A 15933-nucleotide genomic window follows, 5' to 3' on the forward strand; every position below is an offset into this window, starting at 1 on the left:
GATCGGACACGGCGAGTACGGCTGCAGGCGCCGTGCGGGATGGCACCAGCATCCCATGGCCGTGTGCTGTGATTTCTTCTGTGGGACTGGGAAGCCTGGATTTTAGTGCTCCCAGGGCAGCAGGGAGCAATTTAACAGCAGCTTCCTGGGAATTAAAGGATGCAAAGAGAAGTTAGGGCAACACGGCGGCTTTTTCCAGGGAAAAAGGGGTAAAATCCCATGTGGGTTGTGGCAAGGAGAACAGTTGAAGACACCTTGTGCCAAACATGTTGGATGTGGCTCCCTTCCCAAACTCTCAGGTTTTTGCACTGTGGGAAGGAGGCAGGGCCGGCGCGACGCGCTCTTCCGTGTCTATGTTTAAAAATCTGTCGAGCCGAGGCAGGGGCCAGGCAGCCGCGGCGCGGGGAGCACGCTGCTGATGTGTTTGTGTTGTTCCTGAGGAGCAGGGCGCTCAGCCGGGGCAAAGCTCCTCCTTGCACAAGAGGCAGAAGTGGCATTGGCTCTGGCACTGCTCCCAAGTCCTCATGGCGTGTTGTGTACGTACAACGGCGCTTTATGAGCCCTCGAAATAAGCTGTCTCCAGTCCGAGATTAGGCTTTATTGCAGGTGGGGCTCAGAGCAACGTCTCCGGCTGTGTTTGCCTACCAACGTCCATCAGGTTTTTTATTTGATTACAATCTTGCTGAAGCGTGGCTATGCACTTTCACATTTCTCCTGCTGTGTGTCAGCTCTCTTTTCTCTTTTTGGAAGCTTTCCAGGGAAGGGTTTAGCTGTGGTGAAGAGCGGGGCTGGGGCACTAGCCCTCGTACATCCAACCACGTCGCCTGTCAGCGAGCTCCCCGGCACCTCAGCGCGTACAGTTCAGCACCAGTATTTCCATTTTCATAGACTGGGTATAAAACCCCGTGGCCGTGCGCTGCTCGCCGGGTGAAGAGCCGCACCTGGGTTTGCAGTGCCGCCCCGCTCGGCGTTGCAGCCGCCCTGGGTTGGTTGTGTTGGGGGATGCTGACATCTTTCTGAGCGCAGAAAGGTGGAGGCTGCTTTTATCCTGTCTTTCCTGCAAAATGTGACTTTGCTGGAGGCAGTACAGGATCGAGCCCTGCCTTGTTACTCCATCCTTGTCTTTGTTTTTGGGTTGGGCCAGTCACCAAGCTGACCTACGTGGGCAATGTGTCCCTTTAACCCGCCATAGAGTTGTGTTTGGGCTGCACCCAAATCAACCCAACCTTGGAGAGTGGCTCCCGGTCCTCCTTGCCCTAGGATTAGCGCAGGAACGTCTGTTGGTGGCTGGAATAAGCTGCAGAAAACCAAACTCATGCTGAGTTTGTGCAAAAGATAAAGATTTAGACGCAGACTGAGAAGGAAGATCTTCCGGGTCTGGACACGTTGGTGGGATGGATGGATGGGTTGTGCAGTAGGGCTGCTCTTGGAGAGCACCAGCCTCACCTGGCTTCACTCAACCTGCCCCTGATAAATGCAGCCTGATGTAATTTATATCTATGTATTTATTTTTTGAGTGCAATGTCTAGATCTTGCTATCAGGGAGCTTTACAAATGGCCAAGGCTGACAGACACACAGGTCACTGTTGAGCCATCAAGCCTCGGGGAGAGCACGTAGCACGGGCTCCCAATGTGACGTCTCTGCCGAGCTCTGTGCCATTGGTGCCTGGCTGGTCTGGTGACGCTCGTCGCAGGGCTCCAGGGTCTGGCATCCTCCGGTAAAATCCCCTCTTTCCTACTCTAGCCCAGGGGAGGATGAAGAGCTGCCTCGCGGCTTCGCCCATCCCACGCACCGGCTGTTGTACGGGTGCTTTTGGAAACTTGATCCTTGCTTTTTCTGGGAAGCCAGCACTCTCATTGCAGATGAGCCGCGTGTTGTGGTCGTGGGCAATGGGCCATTGAAGGTAGCTTGTTCTGGAGGCGGTGAAAAAGGGTAGCTCTCCTTGAGTGCTGCTTCCATCACGAGTTGATGGAAGAAAAGAGTGTTTTTGTTGTTGCAAAATGGTCTGTAATGCACAGCTCGGTGCAAAGGATGTTAGGGCCCTTGTGGGGGAGGACAGGCAGGAAGGCCTGTGCTGTCCTGCAGAGATGAGCCCCGAGGGTGTGTGACGCTTCTGGGCCCACCTGAGCCCTGAAGGAGACACCCCCTCAAAATATTTGCCCTTCCCTCTTGTCTGTGGGACGCTTCCAACAAAGCAGCATTTGCTACCGAAAACCCTGTGAAGGCAGAGAAAGCACCAAGCACTGGGTGATGCACAGCAAACAAAGTTCATAGTGATGTTTTCAGTCATCGCAACCAATCGTTCTGCGGTCCTGCTCCGTTCAGAGGTGGCTTTCATCCTTCGGCATCCTCAGGATCCAAATGTGCAGCAAATCTGACTGTGCCTTTTCTGCACTCCCTTTTTTTTTTTTCCATGTCTCCCTGTGACATCAAAGTATTCAAATGACCTTGTGGGCATATAGATCCCTCAATATATCTATAGGTGCATGTTTCTTAGCACGTTGTATCCATAGTCACGTCACATCAAAGACCTATTGCATATTTTGTTGGTATAGAGAAGTAGAAAATTTGCCCATCAAACCCAGAAGTCAGTTATTTAATCCAGAGTAGCCCATGGAGAAGTGAGTGGAGATGGAATTGCTCTGAGCCCCTCAGCAGCCTTTTTTTTTTGCCAGCTTTCAGGATTGGAGTATGAGGCTGGAAAAACATGGATTCTGTTTCTTTCTTCTTTGCTTATCTGTTGGCACAGCACTTGAACATCAACAAGTAGAAGATGGGTGAGAGTGTTTTGGGGAGGAATAGGTTGGGTGTAGCTCATTAGAGCCACTGAAAAATTATTCTCAGTGCAACTTTCCATATGCAAAAGCAGGTTAATTGAACTTGAGCCATGGAGTAGAAATGTGCTGATTCCAACAACATTTTCCAGAAGCAAAGAAGTTGTTGAAATATTTTGTTTGGACAGTAGCAAAACTCCAGCAGAAGCAGAATGTTTCTATTCTGTCACTTAAATTAATTTAATGTAATGTGGGCCATACATTTTATTATAATATTGTCTTTATAGATTGTATAATTCCACATGCATGTGGGGCATAATTTAAGAAATGCACAGGAATGAGAGGAATAATGAAAAGAGTTACTGAAGTGGAACACTGTAATGGCCCTAAATTGATCACTGGGAGGAAATGTTGCTTCTTGGCAAACAGAAGAATTTTAGCTTTTTATGCAGAATCAGAATCAATCTCTCCCTTAATGTCAGGATTTCCCGAGTAATGGAAACGGCAGCTCCTGGCCAGGCCTGCTCAGGATGTAGTCTGTGTTAATTATTCATCACAGTCAGATATAACAGGAGATAATGTAGATAAAACCTGGGATAACGCCACTGCTTTCAAGTCATGTCCCATTCCCGGGGTGGCCGGGGACGCGGAGCAGAGGAGGATGCTGGGGACCAACGGGCTCCTCTCTGCCGGATGGTCGTGGTCTGCTGGTGGAGGTGGCGGGTGTCTCCGACCCCGTGGGGCTGGAGGATGCCGTAGCTCTGTGTGTGTCCACACAGACCCACTTCGAATGCCACAAACCCCTGATGTGGGCTGAAGAGCCCGAAAGCTCCTCGTGGCTCTTGGCTCTGCCTTGCAAGGGTTCAGCCTGCAGCTGCTAAAGCAATACCGGGGCCGCTGCCAGCAGCCACAGTCAGCTTTCGTTTGCTTTATTTAGCAAAATATTGAAACCCTTACCGTGCGTGCGTGCGAGCGAGGTGGCAGCAGCCTGTGCCGGTTTGTGTGGGGTCCCGCTGGGTGGTGGTTGCTCACCTTGGCCAAACGCTCTCCGATGATGAGGAGCACGCAGGAGGCACCCGCGGCCACGCTGCTCACCCTGCACTGGGTCTCTCCAGCGCCTGGTGAGAAACAGCGTCAAGAATTTCTTTTTTGGTTTTCTAGAAAAGTTGCTGCGTTGCTGTTGGAAAGGGAAAAGGTGGAGCAGGGTGGGAATGAGAGTCCAGGGCCCCCCAGTACCACGCTGCCACGTTACAGGGTTGGTGCTGAGCCAGATGCGCGGGGACCAGAGGAGACTTCTGCGGAGGAAACGCGGCAGTTCAGTCCAGCCCCTGTGCAAACAGAGTGGCTTCCTCGGTCCAAAACTTCTCATGTTTAAGATTCTGCCATGTAATTTCGTCTCGCTGCTTCCATGGAAGGTGTTGCTGCCAGCTGATTTGATTGTATAGTGAGCGCTGAGATGTTTGGGTTGGTTCCTTTCAGACCCCTCAGTCTTGGAGTCCTGCGGCTACATCAGTATCTCAGCTGCTGTGTAAAACCAGTGACCTTCCAGGTCCTTGGGATAATAGACATGAAAGGCAAGGTGGATACATATTATTTTATACAGTTTTCCAGGAATCTTACTGCATTGCTACTTGTGAAAAGCTGCATCTATTTTGGCATTCAAGACACCTTTGAACATCTACCATGTAGAATCACAGAAGGGTTTGAGTGGAAAGGGATCATTAAAGCCCACCCAGCTCAACCCCCCTGCAAGGAGCAGGGACATCTCCAGCCAGATCAGGTTGCTCAGAGCCCCGGCCAACCTGGCCTGGAATGTTTCCAGGGATGGGGCATCCACCATCTCTCTGGGAAACCTGGGCCAGTGCTCCACCACCCTCAGCGTAAAAAATTTCCTCCTGTATATAGTCTAAATCTACCTCTGTCTATTTTAAAACCATAGCCCCTTGTCCTATATATATGTAGTCCTGTGGCCACCTGTAGCCCTGGGGGAAACCTGCCTTACGGAGGAAATGTGCATTTCATCCCTGGTTTAAGCTTTAAGCGTTGTTATACAGAAGGAACAGAGCTGCCTTGTTGCCCCAGGACGGGGTAGGAGAGCACGGAGACTGCAGTGCAGCGCCTGGGGCAGTGTGGTCCAGCCTGGACGCTAAAGCAGTTGGTGGGACCATGCCCTCCAGCCTCATCTCTGCAGGGTCAGGGGACTCGTGCTGGGGCAGCAAACACTCCTGTAAAGCCAAGAGACATCCCCAGCTCTGCCTGGGAGCTGCTGTGGTCAGATTAACCTGCTCACAAGCCATTCCTGGTCCAGGAGTGATAACCAAGAACTTTTCTGATAATTCCACACAAACTTGTATTCACCTTGAAAAAAAATAATATTTTTTTTGCACCAACTGTGCCTTCACAAAAATGTTTCAAGGAGGAAATCAAATCTGAGTTTTTAATAAAGGGCTCCAATGTCAGTTGAGCAGATTTTATTTTAATTTTTCTTTTCCACGAAAGTTTCCACTGTGTCCAAAAGCTGTTTTCCGTCAAAAAAGGTTTTGATGGAAAATATTTTTACTAAACCTATTCGAAGCTGATAGAAAGCATTGCTAAGAAAGAGGGAATGAATAAAACCCATGGCAGCCACTCAGCACGTTAAAGGAAAAATCACTCGACTTCCCAGAGACTCAGGAGGTTGGCTGGGTGGTGCTCGTGGCTCCTGGTGCATCACAGCCTCTGGGAAATGTTAAGCTAACAAATTCATTATTTAATGAATAAATCTGCTTCACTCAGCAGCCAGACTACAAGGCCTTCGAACTGGGGTGAAGCTTTCTAAATATCGTTTGGCATGTTTTCTTTAAAGGAAGGAAGGCTCTTAATTCCAGCATTCCAACCCAAAATAGATGTCTCTAAGAATAGCCCTTCCCCATTGCGGGGCAGGATGCTGCCAGGAGGAAAAAGGGTCGGGGGAAACAAGAAGTGCTTTCCCGAAATAGCCAGGTTGGAATTGCGAAGTGACGGCTTTCAACTCTGACCACGGGTGATCGCCCCCGGAGCATCCAACCCTGTTGAGGTGGCTTGGAGCTGCTGCTGACCCCTTGGATGAGGACCAGAGTGGCTTGCTGGCTCCTTGGGTTGATGGAGCTGCTCCTTAGAGACCTGCTGGCCACCCTGCAGCAGGTGTGGGTTGGCATCCTCCACCCCGCTGCCGTCGGAGCCCGTCGCTCGGCCGAGGAGGGAGCACAGCCACAGGGCTGGAGCAAGGAGGGGACGACACAGCCGTTCCTGGTGTGTCCTGGCAGAGAGAAGTGAAGACATCCCATGGGAAAAATGAGGTTGGGCGATGTGACCTGCTGAAGTCTCTTCCACTGTGAGTTATCCTACACCCAGGTGCTAGCGAGTTGGAAGGCTTTTGTGTGTGGCTGCATGTCTCTGGGGTCGGAGGACTCTTGTTCCCGTCTCTTTCGGTTTAAAAAGTGCAATGCTGGAGTACTGCAGGTCCCGTGAAGTTCAACAAGAGATTGGATGGATGGAGACTGTAGTCCCACCCCCTTTTTCCTAGAAAATACAGGTTTGCAGCATTTGAACAGTTTTGACTAATGTTCCCCTTTTGGGGTCACATTTTCTATGCAAATATGAGTTTTAGAAAGGAATCTCAGCGTGAGAGATGACTTTTCGATACAGCCTTGCAACGAGAATGATGGCTTTAAGAAAAGTACTCGTTTTCCTGGTACTCCCAATAAAAACTGACAGCACAGGCAGGTCCTTCCGCCCTCGTTTCCTTTCTTTCAGTGCTGGCAGTGGAATTTAAATCTCACAAGTTATAAATGCCATCAGATGCTGAGAGCTTAACATCTCCGGGCGGTGCAAGCTACATCTTCCCGGCTCCTATACATCGTACCTGCTCCTGGTGCATCCCTCCAGGAGCTCTGCTTGAAGCTTTTCTTCATGAGACATTGATGTTGTATTTGAATTAAGCTTTTCCACAGAAGTCAAGAACTGGGCTCAGGTGATACGCGACTCAATCACATAATCCTGAGCGTGGGTCAGACCTTAAACATCGCGATATCAGCTTTACAGAATTGCATCTTTAGCTTAAAAGCAATATTTTGGGGGCTGCCATGGGCCTGGTGGAGGGTGTTGTTTGTCCCAGATCATGTCTGCAGGGCAAGTGTCTCCATGTGAGCGTTCAGTGGACAAAACCAGGCGATTTCAGGGCAGAATCACTCCCTGCCGTGAGGATATTAAATGTATAAGAAAGTGAATGACCTGCCTCTGCTTTTATAGCCCAGCTTTACAACTGAGATGATTTATGTGTTCAGGTGGGTTTGAAAAATATTGGCCTAAAACCAGGCAAAACTCACTGGGTTTGGCCAGTTACTGGCTTTGTATTTTGGGTCCTTCTCAAAAAAAACTCAAGGTGGGTGTAACGAAACCACCAAAACCCAAATCTGAAAGATAGCTTGCATAAAGCCTTAAAAAGCCCCCAGGAGCTGAATCTCATGCTTCAGAAAGAGGGAAAAATAATAAGGTGGAAAAATGTGAGCTCCACCAGGCTGCAAACCTGAAACCCTTCGGCACTTGTTTGTGAAAAATGGAGCCAAGGAGCTGAGCTCCTGCCAAAATTTCCGCTGCGGGAGGGGCTGGTCCAGCCCGAGCTGCCTCCTTCCTGCTGCTCGCATCCACTGAGGAATAAACCCTCTGCGGAGATAAGAGGAAAAAACACTTCCGGCGAGACGCGGCTTCAGACGCGCCTCCGCGAGTCGACGTTGTGTGCCTGGCGGTGGAGGATGCCTGCCTTCACCGCAGGGTCCCGGGGCTGCTGCTCTCTGCTCTGCGTGGAGTAAAGATCCGTTTTAGTGACATAAACACCCTTTGGGGCGTCTTTGCTCCACCGGCGAGGGCGATGCCAGCCGGAGTTTGCTGTGCCAAAGGACTGTCCCTGAAGAAGCCAAAGGTTTTTGATCCACGTGATGCTCCTGCCTTGTTTCCAGATCCAGCTGATGAAATGTGTTTGGGATCTATCAGAAGAAAAAAATACAAAATCCAGGGCTGGAGCATGCGGTCAGAGGGAGCAGAGCTGTACGGCAGCGAAGCCAGGGCACGTATGTGCGGCTGTCACTGTCACCAAGCTGCCCGCCAGTTATTTTTCCTCCGCTCTGAGCCCAGGTTTTATCCAGCACTGCCTCTATTGTACTTGGGAATCCCTCTGCTCTCCTGAGCTTATGGAAAACATCCCTCCTCCCCCCCACCCCAGGTGGGATAATGCGGTGCTCATGGTCTCCAGCCTCACAAAAGCCTGTCTGCAGGCAGAGCTGCAGCCTGCAAAGCAATGGATAAATTAATTATTTCCCAGTATTTCTGCCTTACATTTTCTCCTTGAAAATGGGCACAAAGTGCTTCTCCACAGCAAAGCACGTGGCCCCGCACCCTGTGCTGGGTTTTTGTAGCTCCTTGGCTCAGGATAAACACTTTTTTTTTTTTCTCTAGTCTAGAAGTGCCTTCTCAAGGAGTTGCTGCCCACAGCCCCGGTCCCGGCAGACATCGCTGCTAACCTGGCGTCGCTGAGAAATCTCCCGCATGTCTCACTGCGCTCAAACCAGCAGTGGTCTCGCTGAAAGCCTCGAGTTCCGTTACTGGTTTCTCAAGTGTTACTGGTCTCTCTGGCTTCTATAGGTGTTTGCATCTATAGCGATTGCAGGTGGTCAGGGCGAGTGCATCACAAAGTTGTTTCTTGGGAAAGCGTGGAAAAATGCAAATTTCCTGGAGTAGTTTTCCAGCTTTCATGATTTATTGCAAATCTCTTCTGGTTATTATTTGCTTCGTTATCTTTGTCTGGTTTTATCTGTTTTCATTGTTCTAAGGTGAAACCAGGGTGTTTTGTTTTGCTTTGGATGGGAGAAGGTAGATGTGTTCTGGCTCGGGCTCACCAGCACCAGAGTTCCTCCCGCCTGCCCTCAGGTTCATTTGTGTGATGAGTTTCTGTGCGCAGGACACCTCTGTCCAACTTTTTCTTTCTGAGGATGGTTGGTGATGCTGGGAAAGCCCAGGATGGCTCTCAGGTCACAGGAAAAGCCGCTGTGGAGCGGGCACGAAACAGCAAGAAAGAGGCTGCAGGATGCTCTTGTTAACATCAGTTACTGGTGCCTTGCTACTCGAGAGATTGGTTTCTCTGTTAGAGCTGCATGGTGTCAGGCAGAAGGTCTTTATTTGTGGTTTTTTTAATACAAGTTAGGGGAAAAAATAGTTGAAGAACAGAGTTGGTTATGTCTGCCATGCAGCCAGTCTATGTTGGCTTGCAGATCTCTCTTCAGCTGAGCAGTGGGGACTGAAGGACCCGCGCAGCAGGCACACCGCTGAGGCTCCAGAGCCGGAGCCTGTCTCCATGAGGATACCCATGTGATTCCCCTGTGGTGTGCAGATACCTGGCACGGCTTCCCCGGTCTGCCTTGGGGAGGTACCTGCAGGAAAGGGCTTTCGGGTCACTGCGGACCTGTCCATGCACCAGCTGTTTGTCCAAAGGAAATTACCCTGGGGATGGGTTTTGCAGAGCTCCCTGCAGTAGAACAAATCCCACTGCACACCCACAGATGTCCAGCGAGGTGATGGGGAGTCCTGTCCTCAGTCGGTGGCACTGGCTGCGTCTCTGGGGAGCCTGCTTGTTCCCCAGCTTCTCTTCGCCCCTCCCGGTGTCCCAGAACTGATGAAAAGCATATGTGCCTTGTATGATCATGGAAGGCAAGATTCAGGAAGAAACCATGAGACTTAGAGGAAAACTTCTGGGGATACAGGTGAAAATCCCAGTTATCAAGTCAAACCCCAGACCAAAGTGGTTCACAGGTGCTTTTTGGAGCACCATTTTCTGAAGGTTGCTTGGGATGCAATCAGAAAACACCTTTTGCTTAAACTGCTTGAACATATTTGCCACTCGCAGGGAAGGAAAGCCATTGATTCAGCACTGCTTTTCCATTTTCTTTAGCAGGCACCATGTACTTCATCTGGCTAAGCGGACCACAGTGTTCCAAGGATAAAAATGACATGTAATATGAGATAAAGTGTCAGGCAAAATATTTACGTAATGAAATCTTAATGATAGTTCTAAAGGTCTGCGGCAGGGCATGGCAGAACAGAAACGCTCCTCTTGCAGGCTTGTCACGGGGGGACAGATGAGCAACGGGAGATGCTCACAGGGGTAGGAAAAAGGGGGTTTTATTGGGAAATTTGATCTGCCCTTTCTAGCAAAAAAAAAAAAAAATCTACCAAATGATATAATCTGGATCTAATCTGATTGTATCTGTCTTAATCATTTGTCAGGTTTACATGGAAATAGTTTCCCCTTGTTTTGAAGTGGTAAACATCCTTGGTAATCCCCAAACCCCAGCGGCTGCTGATGTATGGAAACCAGAGAGCGATGCTGACCTAAACCACCCAGAGCCCTGCACATCAGCGGCTGCAGCTGGGAGCCGATCCAAATTCATCCCATACCTCGCTGACGGATCCATCTCTGGCATCCTGGCATGGGACGGCTCTAAGGGCTGGTCACCAATGTGGTAAGAAAGCCAAATTTTCTGAAAGGACAAGGCAATTCAGATCCAGGCTCCAATTCCAGGTGAATATTTGGCCAAGCGAGGTAAGCTGCTTTGTCGTCCTTATCCAGGGACTAAATTAGTTGGAGTTTTTTTGTACCACATATTGAAATGGCTCTTAAATACATGGCCTTGATGCTTCTCAGAGCTCTCAGTGGCCAAATATGATAAAAGGAAACTTTGTCTGGAGTTAGACAATCCCTCAAGTGATCCTGAATAGTAAGTGATACCGAAATGTGGAATTATTTCTTCATTTTTTTAGCAGAGGTAACTCTAAGCGATCTCTTTGCAGAAGTGTTAACATCAGCCAAGCACGGTCTGGGTCGTGGTTCAAAACCAAGCATAGTCACAAGCACTCAGCGTGTTTTGTGTGTATGTTGGGGACAGACCAGCCAAGGCCACCTGAATTTTAGGAAGTTCAAATGAAAACAACTGGTATCGAAATTGTTGTGTTTTGTCCGCAGCCCTCCGCGGTCCCCTGGGCAGATGGATGGGGATGGAGCAGAGTAGATGTTCCCTCTGTTTGTTCTCACCTGCGTGCTCAAGCCTGAATGGCTGGTCGTATCCTGAGCCCAGTGAGGGACGGGATGTGGGAGAAAGAACGGGGCCAACTTCTGGCCCCTTCTGGCTTCCTTGGGGTCACCTCCCAAAAGGCTTTATGAAACTGTCCCCAAGCAGTTTTCCTTTTTATGCCCCATTTTCCTGCAGCCCTTGATTTACCAAAGGTGCAACCTTCCAACTCAAGCCCTTCTGGTTTCCCTGGCCTGAGGGAAGCCTGGTCACTGCACACCAATGTCTCACCTTGGTTTTGAGAGTATTTTTTTCCCTGAGATGGCTGTTTTTTTTCCTGACCTGGTTGTACCTCATGTCCCACAGTGGAGCCTTGTTGACTGCTCAGCCGTGGGGTAGAAGTGGAACAGATGCGCTCCGGGAGCTTAAATGCAACATCAAGTGGCTCCTGATTCTGTGCCCAGCAGGTTTGCTGCAACCAGTCCTGCAGCGAACATTAACTGAGTATTTACTGGGGTAATTGTGCACTGGGAGATGTTTTTCCTTCCCACTGAGCTGGACAAGCGCGATAGCAGTGGGGTAGGGCACTGCACACCTCTCCAGCGCCTCGCTGCGCTGATGGAAGCGGTCCGTGGACCCTTCTCTTCTGGAGCTCCAGCAGTCTCGGGGACAGCTGGTCTGAAGGGCTTATTTGGAATTGTTTCCCCATGTAGGCTAGCCCCACAGCCCAGGGATCAGGGGCTTTTCCACCCAGTGAGCAGGGAGCAAAGGCTCCTCTCCGGCCATGTCCTCGTGAGCGGCAACAAAAGGCAAGGTGAGGGCTTGTGCCGTGGGACGGTGCAGAGGCACATCCCTCCTTCGCAAAAATTTACTGCCACGGGGAGGAGTATTTATATAAGCACCCTGGCAGGGCTGCAAGGGTGAGGAGATATTTTTTTCCTTCCTTTCTTTTTAAAAGCAATTTCTATGAAGGCTGGTTTTTACCTCGGGAGCTTTCTGGGCACTTCCGCAGCAGGACTGCGTTCAGCCTTCGCTATTTCCTGAGGAAGCAGGAGCTGAGGTTGTTCCTATGGGCTCTGCAGACTTTGTGATCCTTTTGCCGTTTGTGAAATAGTAGCCTCAATACGATGACAGAGGAAAAGAAAAATACAATAACTCTCCCCTCCCCTTTCCAGCTCCAGCCCTTGCCAAAGCAATAAAAAACGTTAAACAATAGCCAGTCATGACATAAACCAGTCCTTGAGCGGCCTGCCAAAATTCACCTCAAGAAAGTAGGTCCAAAAATAAACCCTAACCTATAAAAAGCCCCACAGACTTAGAGATAGTCTTCTCATTGTGCTAATTGCTTTCGCATCTGGCTCAGAAATGAGGAATGTATACGAGCACGGAGAGGCCACCAATAACTCACCGCGGCTAAGCGCAAAAGCATGTGCGTAGCATCAATCATGCGAGCCATCTATTTCCACTCAGCAGATCTCAGATGCTGGGGCTCCATTTTAAGTTTTGTGTTTAAATTACACTGACATAATGGGGCTGGTTGTCACGTTAATAAACAGCACATGGTTAAATGCTTTCACAGGCGGGATATTTCAAGGCAAATATAGAGAAACTGGTTTTGTTTCACTTTTTCCCCCTTCATCAGTTATTGGACCACAGAGCTATTGGCTCTGAACAGTTTTTGCCTGGGCTCCTCCTTGGAAAGAAGTGAGCCCCCGGGGCAGTTGGAAGGTTGCACCTTTGCTAAATCAAGGGTTACAGCAAAATGGGGCATAAAAAGGAAAATTAGCTGGGGAAGAGTTTCATAAAGCCTTTTGTGTGTGCCAAGGAGGTAACCCCAAAATGTGACCTTGTGTGAACTTGGTTGGGAGAAAAAACTCCCGTCAGGCTCCTGGCAGGTCCCAGGGAGCCAGGGACGTGATGCGATGCTCTGCATCCTCTGCTCTGGGCACGCATTCATCTTTTCTCACGCCTCTTACCTGGCTGTGAGTTGGTGAGTGTGCCTGGGGCTGTCTCCTGTTTGCCTGTGCAGTTGATTGAGTTGTAGAACAGTTTTGCACTGGTGTGAACAAGCCCTTTGCTTGCCCCTCAAGCCCACAGTGTATTGAAGTGGCTACAGGGACACTCTCCCTAAAATCACTGTTGTATTTCTGATAGTTCCTTGGGTGCCACTGAGAACATTACCAGTAAATTACTGCATTTTCTGAGATCACGATGCTGTGATTGCATGAGTTATCTGTGTCTTAACCTTGCCGATGCGCGGCATAGCCTGCCCTGAGCTTCTGCGGTTTGGTGGTTGTGACTCATTGTGAGAGCTCAAGGAAGGATTTGTAATTATTTATTCATGCCACATTTATTGTTTGGAAAGCTCAATCAAACACTATTAGGGTTAGACAGAATAATTCATCCACCAGTCTACTTTCTGATCTCTTTATTGGTTTCTCTCTTCATTAAGAGCCTCATGTTTGGAGGTGATAACCACCTAAGTCTAGAGGCAACTTTCCATGCTTGACACCTTTGGAAACCAAAACTCTGAGGGTAGATTTTCAGTAGGTCTGGCCTTGCTAAAGGATGAAGGTCATTTTCAAGAGAATCTGGGTTCATCTGCCCAGGGTCAGTTAGACACCCAGTCTGGGTGCATCTCTTACGGGACATGGGAATAACGCACCTTCCCGTGCACCATTTCTCTAATCCTAAAAAAAGCTGCAGATAATGGCCTCTATTTCTTCCTACTGTAAATGAAAATAATTTCAGCTGCAATGTGTAAACTTAGGTGAGGTGACTCCTGTTCAATGTGTGCCCCGTGGGCCAACCTGGGGCAAGCGGGCTCCTAATACACATCACCTGTTGCTCCTGAGTGTCATCGCTCCAGGGCAATTTGGTGTGAGGACAGAGATATGTCAGTGTAAAATGGCATTTGCATCTCCGCACAATGGATCTTGGTGGCTTAAATCCATCATCTTTTTTAGCATCTTTGAGAAATTTGTTGAAATGTCTTCCTATAGAGGAGAGCCGATACCTCAGCTCTGAGGCAGGGCTGGAGGTGGGACGTGCTCACCCCATCATGACGAGGGTACCAGAGAGATGGGAATGGCCCCTGCTACCTTTGCACCAAGGAAATGAGGGGGCCGTTGGCAGGACAGGCAGAGTTTTTGCTGTGCCTCCCCTCACTGCAGCCTGCCCTTGCCACTTGCAGTTGACCCAAATATATTGCTTGAGTTTAGTGATTAAAAAGTCAGGGTGGAAAAGGAGAATAAGAACTTTCCAAGAAATTTTGGGTTTTGGGAAAGAAATTGTTAACCTCTTCAAAAAATGTAAAAAAAAACCAAAACACATGAAACACATAGATAAGGAATGATTCACTTTAGGTAGCTGTCACTGATTTGTGCAAAATATTTGGACTGTTGCTCATGCCTCTTTCAGGGCAACAGGACACATACAGCACACTTCCACCTCGGAGAGAGGGAAGGCTTCACAACTTGTGTTTTTTAACAATTTATCTACGAACAGCTCGTGTGTGAGAACTGAACGCAGGCCGGGACTGCGCAGACTCACGTGCTGGCAACGTACGGTGGGTTCTCAAGCCTTCGCCAACACAACCACGTGCAGGCAGTCCTGGCTACATTGCAGCGTTAACTGGGAGCTAATTCTTCTTTACGCTGGATTTATTCCAGTACAGGCTCATGGACATTGCAGAGTTCATCCCACCTTAAAGCAGAGGAGTCAGGTCCTGCTGGGGCAACCTGTTGCTGGACTGCGTTTTTGTAGCTGTTTAAGGATAGCAAGGAAGTGACTCAAACGGGTTGGAACTAACCACACACTTGGATTTGGCACTGCCCCTTATTTATACGTGGATATTTGCCCTGCTGGGGCTCGGCTGTCCGCTTGCAGAGGGCAGGGAGGTGCCTGCCAGCAGACTGGGGAGCTGGGTTTTCTACAGAGTCCAGCCGGCAGGATGGTGGCACTTCCAGGTGCTGCATGGGGCTGTGGAGGAGATGGCACAAATGCTTGAGCTTCTCCAACCATGCAAAAAGGACAGGAGCTCTTCAAGGGGCTGTTGGTGGAGGAAGGAAGAGCCTCAGATGATCTCCAGTGGCTCCCCGTGTCCAAAGCTGGCTCTTCCTATTCCCAACCTGCTCCCTCTGCTCCAGGGTTGGTGTCCGAGCCTCCAGCACGGCAGTGGGGACGCTGGCAATGGCCATCACCACCTTTTTCCACTGGCCACTTGCAGAGATCAACGCAGCCCAGGCCTCACCTCGAGAGTCCTTGGCCCTCCGTGTTTTATGGTCAACTCATAATTTTCACCAGAACGCAGGAAACCCAGTAAAACCCTGGAAAGTCTCGCGTGTTTCCTGGCTGGATGGAGCCTGCGGCACTGTCCCTGCAGCTGCGTGTGCAGCTCGTCCCTAACACCCAGCCCTGGTTTCATAAAGAGAGAAAACCTTGCAGCCCGTTTGAATCCCTAAGGCAGCCCTGCCCCAGGCAGGAGCACACGCTGCCTGCTTGTCCTTTGGCATGACAGCACCGTTTAATTTTTCTTCTAATTCTCCATGAATTAAGGCAACTTTTGAGAATTACTCTGCTGTTGAATGGACAATTGATCCCTTTCAGGCAGGTACAGTGTTCATAGGCGAGAGAGGAATTCAAAAGTGGTGTAAAACTGTGACTGGGCAGTGTTATGAGTACGTGTAGACTCACAACGGATGCTGTAAAAGATCTGGATCTGGGTGTTTTCAGAAGGGAGGCTTATGATCCAGCGCAAAGTTTTATTAATAGATGGCGAGGACGTAGAGCTGCGACAAAGACTGACAGCTTTTGGCAGTAGATTTTGTACTTGGGTATCTAAATGTATCCCTTGAAATTCTAGTTTAGTCAACTAGGCCAACCTGGGCTGGTGTGCTGAGAATTGGCACTCCTGCTTAACATCAGTCACACGTTTTCACCCTGGTTTTTCTTGTTTGGTTCCGAGCTAAAATGGTCGCGGCCTTGGGACAAATTGTTCTCACGCATCCATCAAAACAGGATGTGCCCTGCCCGAGCCGAGAGTGACAGTTGTGTCATTTTAGTGAGTTTATTGCTATTG

Source organism: Chlamydotis macqueenii, chromosome 18, assembly GCF_036417535.1.
Source record: "Chlamydotis macqueenii isolate bChlMac1 chromosome 18, bChlMac1.mat, whole genome shotgun sequence".
Classification (NCBI taxonomy): Eukaryota; Metazoa; Chordata; class Aves; order Otidiformes; family Otididae; genus Chlamydotis; species Chlamydotis macqueenii.